We start from the raw sequence: 15,616 nt of genomic DNA on the forward strand, positions 1-15,616 counted from the left end.
TTAAAGGTAAAGTCTTTTATGTCCTTCTCTTGGTAACATTCTAGCATAATTGAGATCGGGATTTAGGAGTCTAGAGACTTAACACAGACACAGAATTTCCAATCATCAGCAAGACGAGGGTCAAAAGGTCAACAATTATGATTTTGCTAAAGATTTCTTTTTCTTTTTTTAATTAAAATTTTCATTAAGATGTCAATAAGTTAATAATGACATAAAAGCTACATGTGCTTTCACTCACAGCCTACGAAGTCCCGTGTTTCTACTACGTGCATTAATTAAGAATAAAAAATCAAATAACCTTTTTAAACTTTTAGAGAGATAAAAAAGTGTTATGTGGGAATGATGCATTACGATTCACATACTAATAAAATATTCAGAAAAAGAGCGTTACTTGGTCACATGCCCCGCATGGCTCCTGTGCCTAGACATAGAAAAATGCTAAGTACCGCGTTGTCCAAGGCGGAATCTCATCTGGGGCGATGCTTACACGTACACATCCATTGGGCAGCTGCAAGCTCTAGAGGCCTAGACAGCGATTTTTCCCCAAAATACAGGCACACTGTGCACACAGAATAGGTGTCGAGCTGTGTGGCACACTGTAGTGGATTGTCATTGTTGCCAACACTCGTAATGGCAGTCTACAGGTGCTACATATGTGTTTGGGTGTTTTCAAGGTGTTTCGACAAGTTGCAAAGTCTTACAGATTCCCTAGGGGTAGTCTAGTAATTTTCCAGAGTCTTGATAGCAAAGTCAGTGGGTCCCATATGTACTAAGTACAGTGGGCCCTAGCCAGCCCAGGACAACTGTGTAGCAGCCATGGCAGGCCTTGCAAGGGGGCCACACAAACAGGTGTCAAAGCACTCAGTGTACGCAGCCCATGGTACACAACATACATACATATGAGGATTCAACTTATTTGCGAGGGAAGTGTCACAAATGCTGATGCCCATTATGTGCTCGACTATTTATCTCAGAGGAATTTCAAAGATACAATTCTTTACATAGTTACTATTTTGGTTTCAACATTATAAGCATTTACAAAAAAAATTTATTTCCTAAGTTTGTTAGTTGATCAAAGGATTTTGGGATGCTCCCTTGCAGTCCATTTTCAAACAAAGAGCTAACTCGGATGGAGGAAATGTTCCCAAAAGAAGGTGGTATTTCTTCTGTTAAACCATTCTCATTAATAGAAATTATATTCCACCAAAAGAAATTTACTTGACCTTAAAAGTAAAGTCTTTCATCTCTTATTACTTATAGGCAAAAGTTTTCATGCACGGCTGTGTATAGTGCACGACTGTGCTTTCAACCATTGGATGGAAATGAAGAACTGTGTACTGCACACAATCATATTCATCCAACGATTGAAAGCACAATTATGCACATGCCCGGCCGTGTATGAAAACTCTCCCTTTACAATAGTGTTTAGTCAGTCAAAGAAAGTTCTCTTTAGTCAGTCAATGAATTCAACCATTTCTACACGGGATCTCATGTGGTTGATCTAATGCTTCTATTGAGGAAATTTGGTCCCTTAAATCCAATTGTTATTGTAATCTGCAAGTATTATAACCAACTCATACATTGGATCGTTAAAGAAAGGCAGGGACTAGTGGAGCCCAATAAGAAAGGTTAATTAGTAGGACTATTAATATGTGTTCTTAATTATTAAGAAAACAAAAGTATAAATGGATTATGGCAGATTTGAAAATTAATCTACCAAACATTACTTTAATTTTAAATCTAAGAGAAAAAAAATAAATTTAATGATTGATGAATGATAGTGGAAATTGCCTCTCTTTTAAATTAAATCATCTTTAGACTATTTTCGAAAAGGGGTGGAAATGTGGAACCCATGTAATTAATTTGCGCAGAAGCTTTTAGTATTGTCTATAAGGACTCATTTTGCTTGTCTTTTTCGTCCTTCCTTTTTAACACATTTTTCTTAACCTAATCCAAAAGAAAATGAACACACATAAAATAAACTGTTTAAAAAAATAAGATAAAATAAAATAAAGAACCCATTTGTTTGTAGACTATAATGACCAGAAACAGATTAAATTGTTTAATTATGATTATTGACACTTTAAGTTTACATGTTTCAACTAAATTCATAATTATATTACCAAAAAAAAACCTAAATACGTAATTATAATTGATCCATTTATAATTTAGGCATTTTGATCTAAAAAAATGTGTTTTCACTTGGATTAAAAGGAAAACCAAGACACTCTAGCATAGTAGGTGGGGGCATTCAAGAGTCTATAGACTCAAGACAAACAGGGAATTTCCAGTCATTAGCAAGACGAGAATCAAAAGGTCAACAGGACTGACTTCTCTAAGACTTCTTTTTTATCAAAAGCAAATACGAAAGCTAGTTGCCAAAAAAGCGTGATTTCTCTAAGATTTCTTTGTTATCAAAACCAAACACTAAAGCTAGTTGCCAAAAGAAAAGTTACAGGTGCTTTAATTTCATTAAAATACTAAAGCTAGTTGCCTAAAGAAAAGTTACATGTGATTTCAAGTGTTTCCACATGGATTGATTAAAAAGAAAAACCAAATAACTTTTGTAGATTTTTTTAAAATGTTAAAAAGTCTGTGGGAATGATGCATCACGATTCACATACTAATAAAATATTGAGAAAAAGAGCGGTACCTGGTCGCGTGGCCTGCATGGTTTCTGTACCTAGACATAGAAACACGCTAAAATAATGTGCTGCCCCCATGAAAAGGTGGATTAATTCTCATCCAGGATGATGCTTAAGCATACACTTCCATTAGTCAACATGCGCATGCAAACTCTAGAGGCTCAGACAACAATCTCTTACTCTAAATTATTAACTTTTACAAAACACATGCACACACACACACACACACAAGAAAAACTTTTACAAAACACCACCCAGGATCCACATAGAGTAATAGCCAAAGCAGTGCACCATAGGTCCAAAATAATTAAGACAACAATTTTATGTGGTCTGTCTTTTTTCTAATATAAATAATTTACTGATGGACGGTGCATTTGATTTAAATTCTGTAGAATAAGATCCACATGATTACTTAGAGTAGGACCCACATGCCTCTTTACATCAAGTTGGTTTCACAAATTGACGTTGTTCTTTCGCATCATTTTCCTTCACATAGATGGAGGACCCACACGGTAGTTGCCAAAAGAAAAGCTACATGTGCTTTAAGGCTTTCACTCATAGCGTATGATGTCGCTTGTTTTTTTTTTTGATGAAACAACAACAAAGTGAAGTGCAATCACACAAACCATACACCAGGCCCAAAAGGTTAGCCATGATGTCCCTTGTTTCTGCTACGTGCATTGATTAAAAATAAAAAATCAAATAATCTTTTTAAACTTTTAAATAGGTTAAAAAGTGTTCATTTGGGAATGATGCATCACGATTCACATATTAATAAAATATTACGAAAAAAAACATTACCTAGTCACATGGCCCGCATTACTCCTGCGCCTAGACATAAAAACATACTAAAGCACTGTGTTGTCCAAGCAGGAATCTCGTATGGAGTGCTGCTTACATGTATGCTTCCATTGGCCAGCTGCAGGCTCTTGAGGCCTAGACATCGAATTTTTCCCGAAAATATTAGCTGTTAGGTTCACTGTGCACACAGAGTAGGTGTCGAGCTGTGTGGCACATTGGAGTGGATTGAATTTGTTATCATCAACACTCCTAATGGTATAGTCTACAGGTGCTACAGATGTGTTTGGGGGTGTTTTTATGGTGTTTTGATGAGTTGCAAAGGTTTACAGATTCCCTAGGGGTAGTCTGGTAATTTTTAGAACGCCCACAGTGAATAGAGTGAGTCCCACAGGTATTGAGTAGAGTGGGGCCCAGCCAGCCAAGAACAGGTGTGCAGCAACTATGGCAGGCCTTGCAAGGGGACCACACACACACAGGCGCAAAAGCACTCAATGCACGCAGCCCATAGCACACAACAGAACAGACATGAGGCTTTAACTTATTTGAGACGGAAGTGTCACGAACGCTCATGCCCATTATGTGCTCGACCATTTGTCTCAGAGGAGTTTCAAAGATACAATTCTTACATAGCTACTGTCCTGTTTCGGTTTCAATAGTAGAAGCATTCAATTAAACCATTCTCATTAATAGAAATTATATTCCACAAAATGAAGCTTAATTGACCTTAAAAGTAAAATCTTCCATCTCTTATTACATATATTAGATCATTAGTTGGTTAGTTACGGTGAGTCAGTCAGTCTAGGAAATCGATCAGTGTTTAATTAGGATAGCTCAGAATCGGAACACAATCCGGATAAACCTGATCTTAAGTCTTAACCCTGTATAGTTTTCAAATAGAAACAGCCTGATCAAGCTGAATAGGTTAGAATCAATCAGAATCGGCATCCGCCTCGGGAGATTTGGATCTTGTTATCACCTCTACTAGAGGACACCATGGACAAGAGTTACAAAGAGACAAAGAAGAAGCAAAAAGAAAATGCAGAAAAGATCTGAATCAGATCAGCCAGAGGCTGATTTTTAAGAATTTAGAATTTAAACAATTAGTGTTTAATCACACAAAGAAAGTCCTCTTTAGTCAGTCAATAAATTCAACCATTTCGAAACAGGATCTCATGTGGTCGATCTAATGCTTCTTTTGAGGAAAATTGGTCCCTTAGATCGTGTTGCAGCCTGAACGTCTTCGGGTGACGTGTACGACCTATAAGGGGAGAAAAGACAAAGAAGAGGCCCGGAGTGGACTTCGAGGAGGTACTCTCCGATGCCAAAGTCAGTCCAGCACACAGATAAATTGTCAGAGAAGGGGTACGGAGAGAGCAGTAAGTTAGTAAAAGTGAGCGTGCCATACCTAGGTCCCCTCCTCTTTAAACCTGGCAGATTATCGAGGCGGTTCGTGACCTCCCTGTCTCCCACCTTCTAACAAGTGCCGTAGTGGAGTTGGTTACTTGCCTCAATGAGGGGGTCGTCTCCTAGTGGGAAACGAGATTCCTTCCCAAGTGCTATTAGAGGGAACGGTTCTCTGGTTCGTGTTCTGTGCGGTTGCTTGCCCCCCAAGCTAGGTTGGGTTACAAGTGTCGCGCGATCCATTCTGCCGGTTATCAGTTAGGATCTTGCCACTTGTCGATCATTGAATGGTCGGATGTTTTTGGGTGTAGCAGATCCAATTGCTATATATCATCATATCTGCTCATATTAATGTACTGTAATTAGAAGAATATCAGAAGCTAAGCTCTTATCGTAATCCACAAGTATTATAACCTCTCTAAAATGCTTCTGCTCTACCTCACCATATAAATGATATAATCCAATTAATTTTCTGCTGGATTGTGCGTTTGATTTATTAAATTCTAACCAAATCTTAGATTGGATCGTTGAAGAAAGGCAGGGACTAGTGGAGCCCAATAAGAAAGGTTAATTAGTAGGACCATTAATATGTGTTCTTAATTATTAAGAGCACAAAAATATGGATTATGGCAGATTTTAAAATTAATCAAACCAAAGATTACTTTAAAAATATTTGCTGGTTGATGAATGATGGTGGAAATTGCTTTTTTTTGAGTTAAAGTATCTTTAAACTAGTATCACAAAAGGGTGGAAATGTGGAACCCATGCAATTTGCGGATCGAGAAGCTTTTAATATTGTCTACAAGGACTCATTTTGCTTGTCTTTTTCGTCCTTCCCTTTTAATACACTTTTCTTATCCTAAGTCCTAACCCAAAAGAGAATGAACACCCATAAAATAAACATTATCATAAGAATAAAAAATAAAAAAAAAGAAATAGGGAATCCATTAGTTTGTAGGCTATAGTGACCAAAACTAGATTACATTGTTTAATTTTGATTATTGACACTTTTAAGTTTACATGTTTCAACTATATACATAATTATATTACCAAAAAAAACTAATCGAGAAAAAACTCCGCTTGGTTGCGTGGGTAGTGCATATTTCATGCAGCTTGGTTTACCGTCATTAGATTAGAATCATATATTATTGGTCATTAGATTTGATATAGGTATTAAATAAATAATTACATATTAATTTAATAATTAAATACCAACCTAACAGATAATCCATTTCTTCTTCTTCTTCCCACAATATCTTTTTTCTTCCTATTAGATTGGTATTTAATTATTAATTTAATACCTATACCAGGTCTAATGACCAATAATATATGATTCCATTCTAATGACTATAAACTAGGTTGTGAGGTCATGAGTTCAAAGTTCAAATCACCTTGGGGCTTATCCCCATCCCCTAATCGCCCCCCCCCCCCCTCACTAATATACAAGTTCTTAATCCAAAAAAAAAAAAAAACTAGGTTGCATGGAATATGCATTACCCATGCAACCAAGCAAAGTTCTTTCTCCCAAATAATTGGTCCATTATGTAATTTAGGCGTTTTAACCTAAAAAAAATGCGTTTTCACTTGAATTAAATGGAAAACCAAGACACTCTAGCATAGTAGGTGGGGGCATTCAAGTAGGGATGTAAATGAATAGCCGAAATCCATTTTTGTATCCGTGTCTGTATCCGTTTAGCATTATCTGAATCCGTCCGAAAGCTAAACGGATGCAGATACGGATAGGGTATAGCTATCCGAAAAGCTATATTTACATATAAACGGATAAAATATCCCATCCATATTCGTGTCCGTATCCGTTTAGCACTATCCGAATCCATCCGATAACTAATCGGATGCGAATGCGGATATAACACTATCCAAATCGAATCCGATCCATTTACAACCCTACATTCAAGAGTCTAGAGACTCAAGACTGACACACAATTTTCGACCATCAGCAAGACGAGAGTCAAAAGGTCAACAGGAGTGACTTCTCTAAGACTTCTTTTCTATCAAAAGCAATCACTAAAGCTAGTTGCCAAAAAAGCATGATTTCTCTAAAACTTCTTTTTTAACAAAAGCAAACAGTAAAACTAGTTGCCAAAAGAAAAGTTACATGTGCTTTCACTAAAATACTAAAACTAGTTGCCTAAAGAAAAATTACATGCGTTCCCACATGGATTTATTAAAAAGAAAAACTGAATAACTTTTATAGACTTTTTAAAAATGGGAAAGCTTTCATACAGAGTAGTGTAAACCGTGTATGTGAGAGGGTAAGAGTTTCAAGGCATTAATTAATGGATGGGGATTTATGACTTTTTCAACTCTTTGTGAGAGACCCTCTCACACGTGTATGAAAATTTTTCATTTTTAAAAATGTTAAAAAATCTGTGGGAATGATGCATCACGATTCACATACTAATAAAATATTGGGAAAAAGAACGGTACCTGGTCGTGTGGCCTAGATGGTTTCTATGTCTAGACATAGAAACATACAAAAGTACTGTACTACCCCCATAAAAAGGTGGATTCTCATCCAAGACGATGCTTAAGCGTACACTCCCATTGGTCAACGTGCGCACGCAAACTCTAGAGGCTCAGACAACAATCTCTTACTCTGAATTATTAACTTTTACAAAACACATGCACACACACACACATACAAAAAGAAAAACTTTTACAAAACACCACTCATGATCCACATAGAATAATAGCCAAAGCAGTACACCATAGATCCAAAATAATTAAGACAACAATTTTTTGATCTCTTGAAAAAAGAGCAAAAGAAATAAACCATTAAATAAGGTGTTCTTCTGGATTTCTGTGGCAAACAAATTAAGATGGAGTGTTGAATTGGCCAAGATTCTTCGAATATGTTTTAGTCCCAATCACTAATAACCAAATGGGATGTTGAATTGGTCAAACTTTGCATTGACCATACACACGATGACCAATGGTAAACTGGAATATGAGTAATAGACATCTAAGTTAATAAGGACTAATACCTCTCTCTCTCTCATCTTCCCTTTAGGAATTTGGAGGGTCAATCAAACTCAATTGTGGGAGATTTACAAAGTACGAAGAATATTGAATTAAATTAAATAAAGAGAGAGAGATTGAAACATGATTTTGTTCAGTTTTGAAAATACATAGGTGAAACGAAGATTACATGGAAATGGCAACAACCTATAGAGCCTCAATGTTCAAACTTGCATGGAATGAGGTATCGATATTGGATCGTCTGGATCGTATCGGTATCGGCATTGGTATCAGATTAAGGTGTTCTTCTGGTTTTGTTGGCATCCGTAAGAATGTGATTGTCTACTAAATATTTCGATGAAAATTCTTGTTAGCTTATTGCAAGCGGACAGTGTGCCTATCCATCTCCCATTTTTTTTTTTACAAAGAAAGAATAAACCCAATAATAATGTTCATTAGGTGACTTTTAGCCATAACCCCCAAACGATAAATAAGCACATGATGCCTCTCTACAACAACCCAAGTAGGATAGAATCAGTCCCAAAAGCCAAGGATAAAAAACACCACTCCAAGATCATCCAAACATTGGAAAGAAATAAAAGAATCTCAAAATTTTTCCAATTAAAAAACTTTAGAGCTTCAAAATTATTCTCTAAACTTTAGGCTGTACATTATGTGATCTTCTTAATAAAATATATGAAGAAGGGATACGAGAAGAACTTTTCAACCTCCCAATGAAACCCAATCATTGCATACACAATGAAGATCTGAAATAGAAACAGGACTTTTTGGTTAATGTGTTATTGAAAATTAATTAAATAATTACCGCTTATCCCTACTCTTTATCTTACAATCTTTCTTCTAAACAGATGGATATCATTAAATACCTGAGCAGCCCTTTCTCTATTAAAAAAAAAAAAAAAAACTGTTCTTTCGATATCCACAATTGGTTGCACGGCAGATGCTTTCTATCCGTTATCGTCTCCTGTTCGCTGCCTAAATAGGATCGTTCTATCCCCTCACATGGGCATGCGAAATAGAATTTTTATCGTATACGGTTACCTGACTGGTGAGGTTCCCTAGTGCCTCTCACAAGAGGAGGGTGGACCCCACCCAAGCAGAGTGTTCAGTCAGGTGCCCTGGGTGGGTCCCACCCCCCTCTTGTGAGAGGCACTAGGGAACCGCACCAATAAGGGAACCGTAGACGATAATGATTCTACAAAATGAAGACCTAATCCCTTGCCCGAATACACTGCCCGAGGGAGGTTAAGTCATCATTTCGCACCCCATATGAGGAGACAGGACGGTCCTGTAAGGGCAGCAAATAGGAAAGGATAAAAATTACAAGAAACATCATTTTTTTTGCCAGTGTTCGTGGATAACAAAGTTGATAGATTTATTATCTTACCATAGTGGTGTGAAATTGTCAATTAATTCCTAAAAGTCGGTTAACCTTTTGGGATTGGTGTGGGTTTAGTCCTACATCAGGTGTGTGAGTGTGGTGTTTGTTGTATATCCGCCATTCCACAGTCCTAAAAGTCGGTTAACCTTTTGGGATTGGTGAGTGGTTTGTGTGATTACACTTTCATCAAAAAAAGGAGTATTGTGTGGGTTTAGTTCCACATCGGGTGTGTGAGTGTGGTGTTTGTTGTGTATATCCGTCATTCCACGGTCCTAAAAGTCGGTTAACCTTTTGGGATTGGTGTGTGGTTTGTGTGATTACACTTTCATCAAAAAAAAAAATTGTCAGTTAATTTACATATCAAAAGGATAAAGTTTTTCTCCACCCATAGAGGACGGTTCACCCATCATCCTCGGGTTCACAAACTCCTCCTAGGTTTTAGAATGTTCTTAAATAACCTCCCAATACCCATTCCTGCCCTTGGTTTGGTTTTTGTTTTGATTTTTTAGTTCTAAGATATAGTATGTCAAAATTGAAATTGAAATCGATCCGGTACAGATACCGATACTGAATTTGAGCCTCTTTTTCAATTTAGAACCGAACTGGCATGGTTCAGTTTCGATTTGATTTGTATTCAAATCATAATTCGGTTTTGACCTGGTTTGTATTTGGTTTGGATCCTATTTGAGGTGCTTAGGCAAACTTTTTTACTTTTTCATTAACAAAAAAAACCTCTTTGTTTGTTGGGGTCATAATCCACCAAAAAAATTTTCAAATATTAAAGAAGAATAAAATTGATCATCCAAGTAGATTAAAACAGAATAGAATTTATTTGTTTGTTTTGAATCGATGGATTTAGGCCAGAAATCGAAATCAAACCAGGAAAATTTTTCATATTTGAAACTAAAACCGAATTGATTTGTTTCGATTTAAAACAGCCGAGCTTAGTTTCAGTTTACAATTTTGGTTCTAAATTGACACCCTTAGTTTTAGTCTATCTTAATGTTTTTTTCTTACACTCCCTGCCTTATTGATTCATTATCGATTTTTCATTTATAAAAAGAAAAAAAAAATACTATACTATAAACAAAGTGCGTACGTTCTCTATCCGGGAGTGCATCTGGGCATAGGCTATGCCCAGACAAATGGGGCAGGGAGGGGTGGGATTTGGGTCAATCAGGGGGCGGGCCGATCATTTCACCCACCCTCGTGTCTAGGCGCACCCTGTGCCCCAATGCAAAAAACTTTATCCCAAAAAAAAAAAAAAAAATCAATTTTTATTGTGAATTTCCAATTTTGGTCCATTACTTTCATCAACCTTCTTGGCCTAATTGATTGGTTCAAATTGAAACCAAGCCCAACTGAGAGTTTTCTTAAAATCAAACCGAAACCAAATCACACGACAAAGAATTTGATTCAATCATTTTTGGTTCGATCCAATCGGCCTCTTTGATTCGGTCTTTCAATCGTTTTCGGTTTTATTAAAAAATTTAATTTAATAGTTTAATTTGCTTCAATTCTACCATATAATAGACCTTCATTTCTTCTATTCACACCCAAAGAATACCCCAAAAGTTACTGCTTCAGACACAAAGGTAATCCTCCCTTTTTAATCCTTTTTCCCGGCCAGTTAAAATTTCATTAACAAACTTAGAAACATCGGAATTAAGGAAGAGAGGTTTTTAATCTAATATTGTAACACGACCCTCTTCTGGCCTGCAGTAGCAGGAGTCTCGTGCACTGGATAAGTTTTTTTTTTTTTTTTTAATTGTAATATGGTTGTTAAAAGGTTATAGAGTACGTAGGAGATTACAACACCAATAGACATAGAAATCGAATCTAACAAATGCACAAAATTTATTTTTTCTCCATCCTCATAATTCATATAACACATACAATCTACGGCAATGTTTGGTATGCATTTAAAGAAATCATACCAAACACAACCTTAATTTCAAGATGTCCACTATATATATATAATTGTACACTTCAAATTCTCTTTAATCACAATTTAAAGTTGAGATTTTGTAAAATGTATTTAAAATAGAGCTTCAAAATACCTTTCATTTTGAATTTGGTTTTTGATGTGTTCCTATACGTGGTTGCTTTTGTTGGAAGTTGTCTTGTTTACTAAAGCTCTCTTTGTGTGGGAACTTTAGTCCCACATTGGAAGTGGAAGAGGATGTTAAGAGATAAATATATGAAAATGAGAACTACAAGGGTTTGAGTTCCTTAAAGAGAGGTATCTCTCCTTCCACAAGTTCAAGGTTGGTTTGGGGTGTTTTTCACACACAAGTTGTTGACTTCAAAGTTTTTACTCCATGCTCTCGAAGAGAATGCAACAGGGTCGGGTTGGGCCGGGCTTTATAGAACCCTAGCCCAACCCTAAGTCCCCTTAGTTGGGCACAGGCCCATGCATTTCTTTCTCCCTGATTGGCCCTGATCATGGGGAGGGGGAAAGAAATGCATTGGCCGGGAAGAACATCAATTTTACATAAAATAACAATATAATAAAATGTATTATAATACTTATTGTCTTCATATATAATATATTATGTAAAAAAATGTGGGTGACATTTAAAGTTTATAATGTCTATATTATATCAATATATATTATAGTATAACTTGAATCAGGGTCGGGCGAGCCAAGCTTAGCCCGAGGCCTCAACTCTTGTAACGCCCCCACCCAAATCCATCAAGGGGTTTAGGTCATTAACGGTCCACAAGATCGATAGTCTTAGCGAAAAGAAACTGGAGTGTGAACCAAATCAAAATCGTCGTAACCTCAAATTACAGTAGCAACGTACCTAATCATAACCATTCTAAAAAAAATAAAACACAGCGGAAGTCTTTAATTAATCCAACAATATCTATCTTGTATACAATCATCTTTAAAACTTTAAACTTACACCTTGTTATAATTCTTCCCAAAAAGTCTCAAATTAATTCATTATTCCCGAAATTTCAACCTAATAAAATCATTGATTTCCTCTAACAGCAAATACAGTAAGATCCATCAATATGATCACGTCGCTCCACTTCTTCGGTCGCCCATCCACCAAGTGCGACTCCAGGTTCTAAGGGCTCATTATCTGAAATTTGTAAGGAGTAAGCTTTCAGGAAAAAGCTTAGCAAGTACACAACACAATAATCATTCGAGTATTCCAAATCAGAGACACAAATTGAGGAATAGCAGCAGTCAAAATTAGAAGAAAATCATGGTAATAATGGAATAGAAGATCATAAACAAGATGAGGTAATGCTATGTATATGCAAAATAATTTTCTCTCGAACATTTTCAAATAAATTCTTGGTGAACATGAATATGGCCCCGTAACGTGACACGGCCTGTAACGTGACACAACTCCTAACCATTTTCAGATTCCATTCTAAATCTTTCATTTAAAATATTTTTGGTACAACCTACGAGAGTGTGACATATTGTCCCGTAACGTAATACAGCCTGTAACATGATATAGCCTTAAACAATATGACATTACCTATTCCAGTAGATACCAATAATTCTTTTTTCCATACAAAATATAGGAGAACATAATCCCCAACTCACAAAATAATATGCAATGTAATTTCATAAAAATTATCCTTTTAAACACATGCATGAAAATAAATCACAATACTAATATTGCTATAGGAATTTAAATCATGACATATGATATTCACCATATAAAATCATTATGGTAAATAACCAAAAGATAGGCTCACCAAATTAACCGATTTCGATTAGAATAGATCATAGGTTTGCTTAAGATGTATCCACATAAAATCATGAGATCAGTATTTTGATAGAAATAGATCATCATAGATCAAATCAAATAGACCATAGGTCGTTGGGGGAATAAATCAAATAGAGCGTAAATCATTGGAGAATAAATCAAATAGGTGATCGAGAAAGAATTTAGAATACAAGCATGGAATCATAAAGTGCACTTACCGGTTTGTCGAATTAAACAATGTGTACTTCTCCTGAAATTTGAAAATTTTAGAATTCCTTACTCAACTTCAACTTGACCTTTGATCCACTTAGACTCGGAATTGGAAGATATCTATTTCTGTAAAAGTTGTATATTTTAATGTCTATTGACTAACAGAGTTGGAATCACTTGATTTTGATCTGTATTGAGTGAGTTATGGTCTTTCGAATAGGGAAAGTTCAATCTATACGGGATAGAATCAACTCACCATTTGCTTGACAAATCGGATTTCCTAACGAAGCTTTGAAAGTGCTCTAATGGAGGATGATGAGCACGCTGCAACTACAGGTCCAGCAATAGAGGCGAGACAATAACTCTGATCCTTTCCTCATCCTCTTCTTCCTCCTCTCTTTCCTTTTTCTCTTTTCCTTCCCTTTTTCTTTTTCTTCCTTTCTTGTTCTTCCTCTTCCATGATTTCTCTCTCTCTCTCTCTCACGTTTTTTGCTAGGGGAAAAGAGAGCTCCATTCTCATGATTTAAAACTCTTTAATAATTCAAATCCTTTTATGATTCTTTCTAAAATTCTGTTCCAAGTCTAATTATTTTAAAAGAAATCTTTAACTTAGAGTTTTTAATTAAAAATCAGATTTGATAGTTTTAATCTAAGTTAACTTCCTTATATTGATAGGATTCTATTCAATGGAGATTTCCTCTTATTCGTAGAGAAAAGATTCTCTTAGTACTAAGTCTCCAACCAATGGGAGACTGCCACATCACCTTAATCCTCTCATCCAAAACTCAAAAAAAAAATGTACACAATCTATAAAAATCGTCCAAACATTAATCCTTTAAAATAATATTATTTTATTAACTTAAAATAATTAAATTATAATTTATTAAGCCCACAAATGTTAGGCCCGTTCACACTAGAACTAGGCCGGTTTAGGTTTAGCCCAAATTAGGATAAGGTCTGTTTGGTTGCACTAATTAGATATTAACTTATTATTCAAATAGCGAACATTTATTAAATTAATTATTGATTCGCTGATTAAATTATTTATTATGGAAATTTCAAAAATACCCTTTTTAGTTTCTCTTTCTCTCTCTCTCTCTAGAAAACCCTGAAAAAGACATTTTTACCCTTTTTGGTAAAACTTCCAGAATGACTCTTGGGAACTAACCTTGGCTAAGTATAGACTTATTTCAGCCTGAAAGTCAGTAAAATATTATTTTAGGTAAAAGTACTAACCCCTGATTGGTTGTCTCAAGGCCAAAGCGTTCTCAGGGCTTTCCCAGAAATCAGATCATCCTTCCATCACTTCTATAGGATCTACATAGCAGATAAAGATTTAAATTAACTCCTTATTATTCCAGGATATTACAATCCACCATCCTTACAGAAATTTCGTCCTCGAAATTTACAATTAGTTGGATCGCTGAATAAATACGGGATATTACAATCCAACCTCCTTAAAGAAATTTCGTCCTCAAAATTTACATATCAGCATCTCTAAACTGTTACAGATACTTGGATTGCATTTCATTTTTTATCCCCAAAAAACCTCTTGAATATCATATTTCCTCCAGAGAATTGTCACCAATAACATGGTACAGTCTCGTAGGACTTCCTTGTTTTTTTATCCAAAATCCAATAGGCGTTTCCTCAAAATCTGAATCACTCTCTCTAACTGCCCATCCATTTGTTGGTCAAGATATTAAGTTTAGAAACTTAACCAATTTACTAAATCAGACTCCTAAAATTCAACTTTGATCAGACTAAATCTATTGACCAATATAAATAATATCCAACATGATCTACCTTAATAGATCAGAAAATCTACTTGGTTCTTGGTTAAAACGTTGAGTCACTAAGCTGAACCACAATCATCCTATTACTCTTGAACAACTAAAGTAACATGCAACCTTAGCCAAATCACTTTTTAAAATTTTTTTGATCATTATCTCTATATTTTTGACCAATTATTTATACAAAATAGGTTTGACTACAACTGATCGAACCACTCACACTTGAGTTGGACTACCAATGAATTGAACCAAAATTGATTTGGTCCTCAACCATTCAACATTTATCCATGTAGAATCACGCAAGCTTAAACCATTCAAATTATTTTTATATGTACTACATACAGTCATATATCACATAATCTCGCATACATGCACCTTACATTGTAAGTCAAATCATTTTTACGTTAGCATGTACAACCAATTGGTTTCCAAAGATAAAATTCTGATTATTACAACTCTAACCCGACCTGACCTTGACTCAGGGCCAGAAATTTCAGCCCTGGCCAGCTCTCAGGGCCAAATACCTCAGCCCAGGCCCTGTTCTGGCTCAGGGCTGGCCAGGGCAGGTTCAGCCCGACAAGATCAAACTTTTACCCCTAGTGTATGGTAATGGGGTTTTTTTTTTTTTTTTTCGGTCTTTTCCTGAAGAGA

Source organism: Telopea speciosissima, chromosome 11 (assembly GCF_018873765.1).
Source record: "Telopea speciosissima isolate NSW1024214 ecotype Mountain lineage chromosome 11, Tspe_v1, whole genome shotgun sequence".
NCBI lineage: Eukaryota > Viridiplantae > Streptophyta > Magnoliopsida > Proteales > Proteaceae > Telopea > Telopea speciosissima.